A 13332-nucleotide genomic window follows, 5' to 3' on the forward strand; every position below is an offset into this window, starting at 1 on the left:
CCTGGTGGCCGCCGCCGCCGGCTGTTCTGCGCATGCTCCGACCCGGTGGCGAATTTTTTTATTTTTTTTATTTTTTATTTTTTTTCCCCACCAGAGCCGAGCTTTGCGGAGGGAACCCTGTGACTCCTGCGGCTGTGTCGCGTTCCGAATGAAGCCGACCTTAGAGGACTGAAGAGGAGACTCTTTTTCTAGAGACGCAAGGAGCCAGGAATATAATTTGCCCACTCCAGGGGAAAGGCGGCCAAAGGGATCCAAACACTCCAGGAACCCGCGTGACAACTGTGTTCCAGATCGGTGTGTCGGGCGGCTCCACCCACGCGTGCCTGCTCTGCCGCTTTCTTAAATGCAAGGAAAGCTAAAAAGGAATTACGAAAGAATGTCATGCTTTCATAGAAATAAGTGCTGCACCGTTCGAAGACACCGAGAGACCGGAGACCCGATTTAAATTATAGTTAGCCGGAGGTTTTCTTCTTAAGCAGCCGCAGTCTTTAGTTCCCGCGAGCTAAAACAGGAAAGGGACTTTTAAAGGCAGGTTCCAATTATTTCTGTGGGATTGACAACTAGGTGAGGAACTGCCTCACTCCCCCTGTGCGTAATGACGAGCGGAGTTGGCAGAAATCAGAGCCAGCAGTTGATCCTCTCATGGCACTTTTCCAGTTCTGGGGAAGGGGCAGGGGCAAGGAGTCAGAGTTGCTAGGGAGTTACCTTTTCGGAATTTAGAATGGGTGCCTCACATAAAGTGGAGTTTTTCTTAGCTATCAAAGTAATCTTCATCTGAACCCCCTCATGTCTGTAATCCCAGCTGAGGTAGTGGGATAGTGCATAAGTTTGAAGTCAGCCTGGGCATAGCAAATCTATCTAGTTCCAGTCCTGGGATATAGACTGAAACTCTGACTCAGACAGAAGAAAGCCTCAACAGGGCAGAACCCTTCTCATCCATTCAAGAAATCCCCAGTGTCACTTGTTATGAAGAACAAAAAGCAAAAAAAAAAAAAAAAAAAAAAAAAAAAAAAAAAAAAAAAAAACCTAAAAAGTAACTTGAAGAATGTTTAAATCATCAGCCCCTAGATAAGTGTATCTGATAATTTTTAAAACTTCAATTTCAAATTCAATTCCAGAGACCTGTAAGAGGCATAGCCACCTCTTGACAGTTACTCTCGGACTTCATGTGCCTTGGTACATACAGAAAAATTAATGTAATTGGGAGAAGGGTGAGACATGGTTTCTCTGTGTATAGCCCTGACTGCCCTGGAACTTGCTCTGTGGCTCACGCTGACCTGGAACTCACAAAGATCCACCTGGCCAAGTGCTAGGAGCAAAGGCATGCACCAGCGTGTCTGGCTAAATTAATGTAATTTTAAAATTATAGGGCTGGTGAGATGGCTCAGTGGGTAAGAGCACCCGATTGCTCTTCCGAAGGTCCTGAGTTCAAATCCCAGCAACCACATGGTGGCTAACAGCCATCCGTAACAAGATCTGACTCCCTCTTCTGGAGTGTCTGAAGACAGTTACAGTGTACTTACATATAGTAAATAAATCTTTAAAAAATAAAAATAAAATAAAATTATAAAAACACAAATCCAAAACGTTTTCTTAAACCAGTTTCTTTCAGAAGGGAAGGGAGAATTAAAAGGTAATATTGGCTCCATGTGTGTCTTTCATTTTAGTTGACAGAGCTGTACCTGTTTGTGTGTGTTTTGTTTTTTCATTTCTTGGGCTTGTTAGAAATAAAGCAACTAAATTTTGTGTCTTAGCAATTCTTTAAAAGACTTGTTTTTCAATGAGTGAGTATTTTTGCCTTTGGAACTGAACTTAAAGATTGTTCCGGTTCTCCATGAGTGCTGAGAACCAAACTCAGGTCCTCTGCAGTCATGGCTCCAGTCCCACCTTGAGGGTTCTTTAGTTAAGAGGTTTGGTTTTTGTTTTGTTTTGTTTTGTTTTTTTCCTGCACTTAATGAGAATATCTACTCATTCAAAACAAATCCCTTGCTTTGTTCAAAAAAGAAAAGACTTTATACAAAACCCACACGGAAGTTTAACAATACAGTCAAAACAACTGACCATCAAAAAGCAAGAAACTGATCTCCAAAATGAATATGCTTTCTCACCTGGGTCGTTCACCCACTTGCTGCTTGGCAAGGCCAGTTTCTAATTTCACCACCACAATCAGTAAATTTGTTAATCAGTAAGGTCAACTAAACTTGTTTTTGCTTCTTTTGTTTTGTTTTGTTTTCTGGGAGTGAGTATCAAACCCAGAACGCTGCATATGCTAAACCAGTGCTCTACCAAGTGTATCTCCAACCCTTAGCTTTGTGTTCCAGTGTTGCCCTGGCCAGAAACTCTTCATCCTCTTGTCTTGGTCTCCCTATTTCCTGGATTACAAGCATACACCAACATAACAGGCCATCTGAGTTCATTTTTGTTTCGCTAAATCAACATGAAATGAAAAATACAATTAAACAATTGGAGGGCAAGCTAGGTGGCTCAAGGATAAAGGAGGTTGCCCTCAAGCCTAACCACTTCAATTCCATCCCTGTGGCCCACAAGGTGAAGAGAACCAAACTTTACAAGTCCTCTGACCTCCACTTCTGTGTGGGAAAGTGTATATGTTTTCACACACCACAAAATAAATAACATTTAAATTTTTAAAAAGAAAACATGGGATGGATGGAAAAGTATTATTCCTTTATTTTAATAAACTGAACTCTTAGTGACCAGGAATAGCTGCAGAATTGACCTAGAAAAGGCCTCCCTGGAGCCTGTCCTAATGCACGCAGAGTAAATAATAGTCTCCTTATGTCTTTGCAGGAACCAAAGATCTGTGAACAGCCTAGTAGATGGTTGGTTAACAGGTCTAAAGGACTTAAAAGAAATACCCAGTTTAACACAATTAGACGCTAAATTTCAGATATCACTATGGCCATGATTAATTTGGAAAAGCAGAAGACATTTCCTAAACTCACTATCATTGCTGTTCTGGTTAATCTCAGCCTTTCCTAAGAACTACTTGTTTTCTTTTTTCTTTCAATCCAATTCTCTTTCTCTAGTGATGCTTTCTCTTCCCTTATAAGACTCTGTAAATGACATGCACTACATATATATTATCATATATATCTATATATGCATGTATATACATATGTATGTGTATATGTATATATTGTGTTATTTAGCTCAACTCTAGAATTGTATTTCCTCTTTCTCTCTCTCCAGATACTTACCTCCTTGCCTCTCTTGCCTGCAGTCACCATGCTAAAAATGGCTAGAATCTTCCCCGCAGGACAGATTCTACAGGCTCTTAACTAAGCCTGGCAAATTACATCTCCTCTCTATTCAGCTTGCTTTCCCAAAACAACCACTTAAAACTTCCACTCCGCTCAGACTTCAGACCTTCAATTACTCCCTTGTTCTAGGCAGGTGGTATTGTCCCAGATTTCTGCAGTTCCTCTTCAAACCTCTTCAAATCTAAAAAGGAAACCCTGTCTGCACTCATCTTCAGTTCCTTTGCTTCTGAATGAATCAAGACAGTTCCCTTCTACCCAAAGCAAGTCCTTGTGCTTGAATTCTGGCTCCATTCTTATCAGGAAATAGTCTATAAATCCAGGGTCCCAACCTTTCCGTCACAGGTCAGTACTTCAAAGCATTTGTTTACACTTGTCTAAATGTTGCTTGCTACTAAGTGTACGCTACCCTGGAGCATTTCTTTGGAACATTATTAACATAATAGTCTCACCCACTGTACTGTCAACTTTGTGAGGAAACAAACCATGTTCTATTTATTAACAATTTTAGTTAATTTAGAGACTAGGGTGATGTTGGTTAAAGTTGGGGCTCAATAGAAATGTGATGAATTAGTGAATAACATGTTAAATGAGGATGTATCATATAATAATACACCTGCATGTAATACTGTATATCAATGAATACTTAAATGTGTATAATATTCAGTGTTCAGAATGTTCTAAAATATACATATTATATAAATATATAATATATGTATTATATATTAATATTTTAATACAATATTATTATATATTACAATGTTATATTATAAATTATAATATATTTATATAATATAATATATGTGTATTATATTATATATATTTGTTATAAATTTATATATTAATATGTAAACATTAAATTACAATGTCGGCAGGTCATAACATCATTACTGTGACAAAATACCCAAGATTATCAGTTTGAAAAGAGGAAAGGTTCATTTGCGTTGTATGAGAAGTTCAGTATATGACTGTTTGTCCTAATTGATTTGAGCTACTAGTAGCACACAGAAGCGGTCTCTTCACCTGATGGAAGCAGACAGACAGAGTAAGGGCTCTCATTTTTCTTTCAAGAATCCACCTCAAATAACCTAATTTCCTCCCACTTTGCATCACCTCCTGAGTTTCTATGACCTGCCTGTAGTGCCAGAGGCTGTGTGGGGAGAATAAATGTCACATGACCTGGGGGGTGACATTCCAGATCCAAGCTAGCAGTTTTTTTTTAAAAATTCAAATTATACAGATACACAGATACTTGTAAATTACACAGGTATTTTCTTACCAGTTATTTTTGTTATCTGAAAATAGCTTATATCTGTCATAGAATACACACACACATATGGTTTGGATATTGTATTTATTTTTAGAACAAATGCTTGTTTTGTTTTAGACAAGATCTCACTGTGTATGCCAGTATGAACTCCCTGCCCCACCTCCTAAAAGCTGCAATTACAGGCATGTGCCATCATGCCTGTGTGTGTTTTTAAAAACAGGTAATAATAGATTCACAAGAGGTTCCAAAAAGAGACAGGTGGATCCCTTACTCTTTTTCCCCTAGTGATTACATCTTCTCTACCTGTGTACATTGTGCGCATATATCCCTTTACCCTGGTGTAGGGTTATACAGCCATGACTCCAGTCAAGATGAAGAACTGACTATCACCGTTCATGTCAACTGTGCTTATCCGTCACACTCCATCCCTATTCCTCCAGAATCCCTGGCCAGAGTGTTCAGGCAATGAAAGCATACAACATAAACCCTCTGGAGTTGTAACAGGGTCCCAGAACTTAAGGCAACTGATGCCGTGGTGGAAGTACCATTCGGGTTGTAAGAATCACCGTGTAGACAACACCACCTGCCAAAATGAAAACAAAGACCTAATCTGGGAACGTCTCTAAATGTACTAACTTAGCTTTTTGGCTTTTATAGTTCTGCTTCTAGCTAACTGTTCTTGCTAACTGAGGTGTGTCAACCCAGGATGTGGTTTCTATGCTTAAATACTTACCCTGAGAAAGAGTTGGACTGCACTGGGGCCCTGAATACCCAGTGTACTTGAGGGCTGGATAATAAAGACATATTGTTGGCTTAAACCCATAGCAGGGTAGTCTTTTCAGATGGACAGTCCACAACAAAGGGACCTTTTATTCCACAAAAGGCCATGAGATCCATTGTAACCAGTATGTACAATAGTGGTTTACTTGATCTTACAACTGAGTGTGAATCCCTGGTATAGATTTATCACAATTTAACTACCCTCTATTGATCACTTTGGTTATTTCTAGTCCCGTGGCTTTTAGAAATGGAGTGGAGCATTTAGATGTGATTGCTGACATGATTCGGCTTAGTTGTTTGCATTCATTTTTGGCCCCTGTTGTTTCTGTTTTTAGTTTTCCGCTTCTCCCTCCCCTTATCTTTCTGTTGCTTATTTAAATATTGTTTGGGATTTCATTGTGATTTGTATATGGAGTGTGTGAGCCTTGGTGTACATTTTCTAGGGTACATACCTTTTTATAGTTGCTATTTTAGTGTTGCATGTACATGGCTCACCATAGTGACCAGATTATACCAGTTCAAAAACTCAAGACCTTGAGCTGTGTTTAAGTTTCTTTACTCTCCCGTTTATGGTCATTGTAACTGTCTCTTTTACGTGCATTGATAGCCATATAGAGCAATGCTACAATCTTTGTTTCTATCATCAAACAGAATTTAGAAATTTCCAGAGAAGTTATTTTATCTACTCACATTTTGCTCTTTCCATTGTATTTTTTTCTTCCTTTCCAATATTCAGGATGCTCTTTATCGCCTTCCTTGTTAGAGCACTTCGGCAGCCATTTTCTCAGGTAGTTCATCATGACAGGGTAGGCTTGACAATAGGAAATGCTTGACAGCAGAAGCAAGAAGTAAGCCGATCACATTTTCAAATGCTCACAGGAAGCAGACAAGAAAGAACAGGAAGTGGTGCAAAGCTCTATCTCCTCAAAGTGATGTCCTTCCTCCTTGAAAATGCATCTCCTAAAAATTCTATAGCTTCCCTTTACAGCCCCACCCATGGGGACCACAGGGTCAAATATATGATCATATTGGAGACATTTATTATTTAAAGTGCCACTAAAATCTACTGATTGTTTGGGGTTTTTTTGTTCCCATGGAAATTCTCCAAATTTCTGGGTGCTGAATCCCATCTTATTATGTAGCCTGATTATTTTGGAGACTCTGGCTCCTACTGAAGCAGGTGTGAATCTTATCTCAGCAGGCCTTCTTTGACACTGAGTTGGTAGGCAAAGGCAGATGCTATGTATGCTATGATTGCTTCCGTGGACAACCCAGGTTTGGGGGCAGAGGGTATGTACTTCATTCCTGTTGGGCAGAGCTAGAAGAGGGAATTCATTTTCCTTTCTTGGCCTCAACTGATACTCTTTTGATTGGGAAGGAGAAAGATGCTTCGTTATTGCTTGTCCTGGCCCTAGGGACACTTTTCCAAAACTGGAGGATAGCTGTGCATGGTGGAGATTTGGTGAGATTCTGGATTTCCCACTTGACCTTCTCTGAGACCATGCAGGAGACAGGATTGGGCATCCTAAAACCTATAAATATGAAGGGCTGTCCTTCCCCTGTTAATGCATTCCAACACAGTAGGGACAGGATTGGTGCTGTCACTGTCATGGCTGAAGGGTGACTGTGTGCCACAGCTTCGAAGAACACTGCCATGTTGAGTTGTTTTCTAAGAACACTCTCAGGCTCACCTGTATTCATGGATAATACTTATCCTAGCAAAAGGCTACAAACAAAATCAGTGAAAGGAAAACATTCATGAAATCCAGTGTGGACCAAGCCCAAGACTAAAGGATTCTCTGCTAACCGCTCTCCTCATCACTGTGACAGAGTGGCAGACATAAACAAGCTAAGGAAGGAAGAATTCCTTTGGGCTTACATCGTTGTCAGCTGTAGTCTTTAGCCCTTTTGCCTTGGGGCTAATGGCAGGGCAAAGCATCATGGCAGAGGACACGTGGCAGGAGCTACTCAGAGAGGAACCAGAGTGAGAAAATGGTACACGCTAGCTGGTAGAACCTCAAAAGGCACAGCCCAAAAGTCCCTGCTCCAGCCAGGCCCCACCTCTTAAAAGTTTCCAGAACCTTCCAAAATAACATTGTAATGTAAAGCCCAGGCACTTAACAGAACCTGTGGGGAACGTATCCTGCTTAGGCGGTGGCAGTGCCAGTGATGCCACACAGGACTTGCATTTCTCCTGACTGTAACAGGTACAGGGAAGTTAGTTAGAGACTCCTGCCAAAAAGGCAGAGTAGGTTATCCTGCCTAGTTGGGTTTTTTTTGTTTTGTTTTGTTTGGTTTGGTTTGGTTTTTTTGTCAGCTTGATACAAACTTGAGTTTTCTGGGAATAAGAGCCTCAAATGAGAAAGTGCCTTCATCACATCAGCCTGTAGACAGGTCTGTAGGGCCTTTTCTTGATGGATGACTGATATGGGAAGGCCTGGTCCACTATGGACAGTGCCATTCCTGGGCTGGTGGTCCTAGGGCATATAAAGAAGTAAGCTGAACAAACTCTGGAGAGCAAGTTAGTAAGCAGCATCCCTCCATGTTCTCTGCTTTAGCTCCTGGATCAAGCTTCTTGCTTGAATTCCCGTCCTGTCCTCCCTCAATGGTACATGATGTACCATGACGTTGAGATGCAAGTCAAGCAACCCTTTCCTAGTCGAGTTCCTTTTGGTTATGATGTTTGTCATAGTGATTGGAAAGCTAACTGAGACATATGTTTTACAGGTACCAATGTCTTACATGCCAGAAGTCCCAGACTCTCAGAATGAATGCAAGTGTGAGAAGTCTAAGTAGAAGAGTTTGCCAAGGCTGTCATGGTAAGTTCCTCTTACCATTGAGGGGAACTTCCACACCTATGTAGGAAATTGTTGAGTATCAAGAAAGGACCGACTTTGCAAACAGCACTTCAAAATGAAAGCGAAACATATATATTAATATATAAACACATATGCAAATATAGAGTTAGAAGTCACCAACCAGAAAGGGAAAAAATATCACTTTATTGCATTTATTCTAAAAGAATGCATTTTCCCTAGATCTACAGAAAATATTTAATTGCTATAGAAAATGAATTCACTTTTCTGGCTTAACATTGCAGTGTGTGTGAGTGTGTGTGTGTGTGTGTGTGTGTGTGTGTGTGTGTGTGTAAATGAAATGAAAATTTCAAAGTTAAAATGATTGCAGAGTAGACGATCCAGACTTATTTAATCTCACCATAGTATTTTGTTATCAAGAGGAGACACAAAGACAGTAGCAGCTGAAGAGGAGCGGCAGCCCAAAGTGAAGGTGCTTCAGTACCAAGTGGAAATACCCTCTTTAAGATAGGGAGCTCTTTTCTTGATGTCCCAGCCACAGTGAGCAAAGATCTCCTTCACAATATCCTCTAAAACCAGGCAACAAAATCTTGGCTGAAGATGAGCCCAAGGAACTTTTTTGATAAGCTAGGGAATTTTATTTGCTGGTGGCTGGAATTCATGCACAATGGACTTGGTGGGTGGCTCAGCAGGTGTACAGCAACAGTGGTCCTTGACAGCACTGGGATGGACGGTGTCTTAGTTCAGGTTCTATTGCTGTGAAGAGATACCGTGACCACAGCAGCTCTTATAAAGGAAAACATTTAATTTGGGGGCTGTTACAGTTTCAGAGGTTCAATCCATTATCATCACGTTGGGAAACATAGTGGTGTGCAGGCAGACATGGTGTTGGAGAAAGAGCTGAGAGTTCTACATCTTGATCAGTGGGCATCGAAGGGAACTGTGTACCACCCTGGGCATAACTTGAACAAAGAAGATCTCAAAGCTCACTACCACAGTGACACACTTTCTCCAAAAAAGGCCACACCTATTTCATCCAACAAGGCATACCTCCTAATAGTGCCATTCCGTATGGCCAAGCATTCAAACACAAGAGATTATGTCTATTCAAACCACCGCTGATGGATTCATGGAAATCCTCAAGAGAATATCTGTCAGGGCCCAAGAGGAAGCTCCAAACCAGAAGGATCAGCCAAAGGGAACTTGTGCTACAGAAGTTGCTGGTGGCAACAGGTCCCTCATAGCCAATCTTTCTGCTTCCAATTGTTATTAAAATTAAAAGCATGTGGATTTGGAGAAAAGGGGCTTTGGTAGGAAAAGCAGGAGTTTAGTACATGGCTGGCTTTTCATCTTCTAGTCTTCCCAAAGACAGTGTTGAAGATGGCTCAACGTGCTTACGAAAACAACAACAAGCTTGTCTTCGGATCTGTCTGCCCCGAGTCCTTCATGGAATCCTTGATGATAGTTATGTTTTATGTGCATAACCTTTTGAGAAATGAAATGGAATCTGCTGCCACTTATGCTAGAGAGATCAAGGGTTTGAGATGACAGGCATTAAAGAGATAGAAAGACACAAGGTGAACTCAGAGAGGCAGGGAATCATGATCTTCAGTCATGAGAGAGAGCGACTACAGCTCCAGAAAACTCGCTGCTTCTGATGTCTTAAGACCAGAAAGAAATTGGCGCAGGTGAAACTGGTGATGCATTTGTTGGGGGGTTTCCTCTCTCCCATGAGCCCCAACAAAGGCCCCGGCTGAATGACTGCATCTGTGCCGGGCACTGTGCAGCAAGCAACAGAGATGGCCTCGTTCTATCAGAAGCCAGGCCTCCACTGATGAAAGAACAGAAAACGCAGGCTGGGAAGCACAGAATCTGTTGTGACTGCTTCCCTACAGTCCCCACAGTGAGGAAGGAAGACACTACCTGCTATCTTTTCCCACTATAATTCCATCCTTAGGTTAGCGGGCCTAGAACTGCCCCCACAGTCTTCAGTCTCCAAAATAAAAATATATATATATATTCGTTTCCAGTTTTCTGGTGCCACTTAAATGTCAGACAGGAATATAACATTTCAATAGAATGTTTTACTTCATTTTCAACTCCTTTGTGAATTCATTTATATTTAGTAAATTGGCCAACATTTTATATTTCTGCTTTAAATGCAGGAACAATTTAATATAAGATGTTTTTAAAAAGGTATTAAATATAACACATCAATCTTTGGCCTTTTATATAAATATATTTAATTTAGAGGTGTGTGTCTGCACACATTGATAAGTTGCATATATATATATATATATATATATATATATATATATATATATATACATACATACACCTGGTGATTGGACAAATAAGATACAAAAGTGCTTATCATGCCAAGTTATTTCAAATACACTTCTCAGTGTGCATTGAACCATGGAGGACATTGGATACTCAAGCAATTCTCCTAACTTTGCATTATATTACAATATTAAAATCATAACCTGGCACTTACTTATGTGACTCCATAATTTGACACAAATAAATAAAAACTTGTTGGGGGCTGGAGCGATGGCTTAGTGGTTAAGAGCATTGATTGCTCTTCCAAAGGTCCAGAGTTCAAATCCCAGCAACCACATGATGGCTCACAACCATCCATAATGAGATCTGATGCCCTCTTCTGGTGTGTCTAAAGATAGCTACAGTGTACTTACATATAACAATAAATAAGTCTTTAAAAAAAAAAGTCATAAAACAGTGGGGAAGAAAAGTAGAGATTTCCCTGTGGTTGATGTCTAGATGCAGCATGGGCTCCTCTTTTGACAGGTTGCTACGCTGTTTCCATGCAACGTATTAGTGGGGACAATAAAATATGTGGTTTTAGTTACATATAAAATCATGTGCCCAGGAGCTCATGCTTTCCTAGTCCCAGGAGTAAGCATTTCAGATATCCCTACCCACTAATTCTAGACTAATAAAACTGAAATGAATTTTAGCATAATATATTGATGCCTAATTAACAACCAATTGAAGATCATGAACATTGAACTGTTATGATGTGGCAGTATTTCCCATTATGAGACAATTTCATTTATCTGTGTTTTCTATCACCAGTGACTAATAAGCAAACAAATTAATGTCTCCCGTGATTCAGTAAATATTGATGAAATGTCTAGACACTTCTAGTCTAAGCATTCACAACATGACAAACAAGTTTGATCACCAGTCAGCTGGGGTAATAGATAAGCTATCTATTGCTCTATTCGTTACGCATCTGATCTCAAGAGATATTTCTTTAACATTGGGCTTATTTTCAAGGAACATGAAATATCTAGAAGCAGCTTTGTCTAAAATTATCCTCTTGACCTTGAAAAAAATCTATTTCCCCTGACCCCAACGACCCTGTTTGTGAAAGTGAACTTACTGAGTAACAAAAAGATTTTATTTTAAAGTCATATCTTCCAGAGCCAGTCCAAGTAGTTCTCAAATAACAGCCTATGACCATGAGCTAGCTTTTGATAACACTTCCATTAAACTTCCAATTGCTAAGTAGAAAAACATATAGAAGAGTTATATAATATGGAAGTAAACTTCACATGGAAATCAACTGCATATTGACAAACTTCACAGAGACTTTAGATTTTACATTTAGAATTTTATTGATAACATCAATGTGACAACATTTATCTTGATATTTTGTTAATGTTTTTGTAGTAGGGAGTTGTTTTTTTTTTTGTTTTTTTGTTTTTTTTTTGACATTTTGGTTGTGAGCCCAGCCTTTAACATTTGAGCCATCTCTCCAGCCTGAGGGACTTTTTATTATTTTCATTTTTTAAATAAAAGAGAGCTCTGCACTCTATGTGATGACATGTGCCTATGATCCTAGCACAAAGAAGCAAGGCTGACAGACCAAGGGTTCAAAGTCAGCCTCTGCCTCCTAGTAAGTTTAAGTCCATCCTGGGTTATATGGAAACCCTATCTCAAACAGATAAACAACCTCCCTTCGTAAAGGGACAGGGGAACCCAACTCCTGTGAGGTTTCCCGAAAACAAAACACATTATTCCACTCTATTTTCCACTTCCTTAGAATCATGCTGCTGCCAAGAAGAATGGCCAAGTTGACCTCCTTGCCCTACCTGATCATCTTCAGAGTATGTTTGGACCACATGCGCACTTCCTACGGTTTTTGTTGTTGAGACCAGATTCTGCTTCTAGCTAGGGATCCCCCTGCCTCAGCCCCTTCTGTGCTAGAATTAAAGGGACAGGCCAGCATGCCCTGCTGTTTTTCTCCCTACTTTTCATAATCAGTCAGCCAGAGCTGACTGAATCCAATTTGATCTTTTTTTTTTTTTTTTTTTTTTTTTTTTTNAGACAGGATTTTTCTGTATAGCCGTGGCTGTCCTGGAACTCACTTTGTAGACCAGGCTGGCCTCGAACTCAGAAATCCGCCTGCCTCTGCCTCCTGAGTACTGGGATTAAAGGCATGTGCCACCACACCCGGTCAATTTGATCTTTCTTGTTGCTATCTTTCCATCTTAGGTCCAAGATGGCCGTCAACCAGTAGCAACTACCGTGATGGCCCGGGTGAAAGAGAAGATAGACTTCCCATGATGCCGAGCTCTTGGAGCGAGAGCCAGGAGTTATAGATCTTATTTATGGTTTTAAGGTCAGAAACTAAATCAGGTTAGCTTGAACCCAAGAGGAGTGGGTGAAGAGTGTGGAGAGACATTGCCATGGCGTAGTGTCACAGACATTAGGTGAATATTGTTGATGGAAGAACCAAGGCGACTTTAAGGCCCTCAGCAATAAGTCCACGGGTCTCATCCCTAGGATCCTGCTGTCAATCTGCCTCGGGCCTCACGTCTCTGTAGTGCTTAGCTCCAGTGCCTTAAACCGTATTGACCTATCTAATCATGTGTCCATTTCTGAACCAATGAGTTCTCTGCGGGAACCAATGTCTGTCAGGGATGGGGGCTTCTTTACAAGCTGAATAGCCAGTCTGCCTACACAGCTAGTGGATTCTTTTCCTAATACGTCCCAATATTGCTTTATTTCTTTCCATTGCCTTATGATTAATTTGCTATTCATTCACCCATTCTATAATGATTATCACATCTTATCCACAAGCAAATAATTAATTTTCTTCCTCCATATCACAGCTCTTTGGGTTTACATAAACTTTAAATTCTGCCTCTTGAAAATGTAT

This window comes from Mus pahari, chromosome 14 (assembly GCF_900095145.1).
Source record: "Mus pahari chromosome 14, PAHARI_EIJ_v1.1, whole genome shotgun sequence".
NCBI classification, from domain to species: domain Eukaryota; kingdom Metazoa; phylum Chordata; class Mammalia; order Rodentia; family Muridae; genus Mus; species Mus pahari.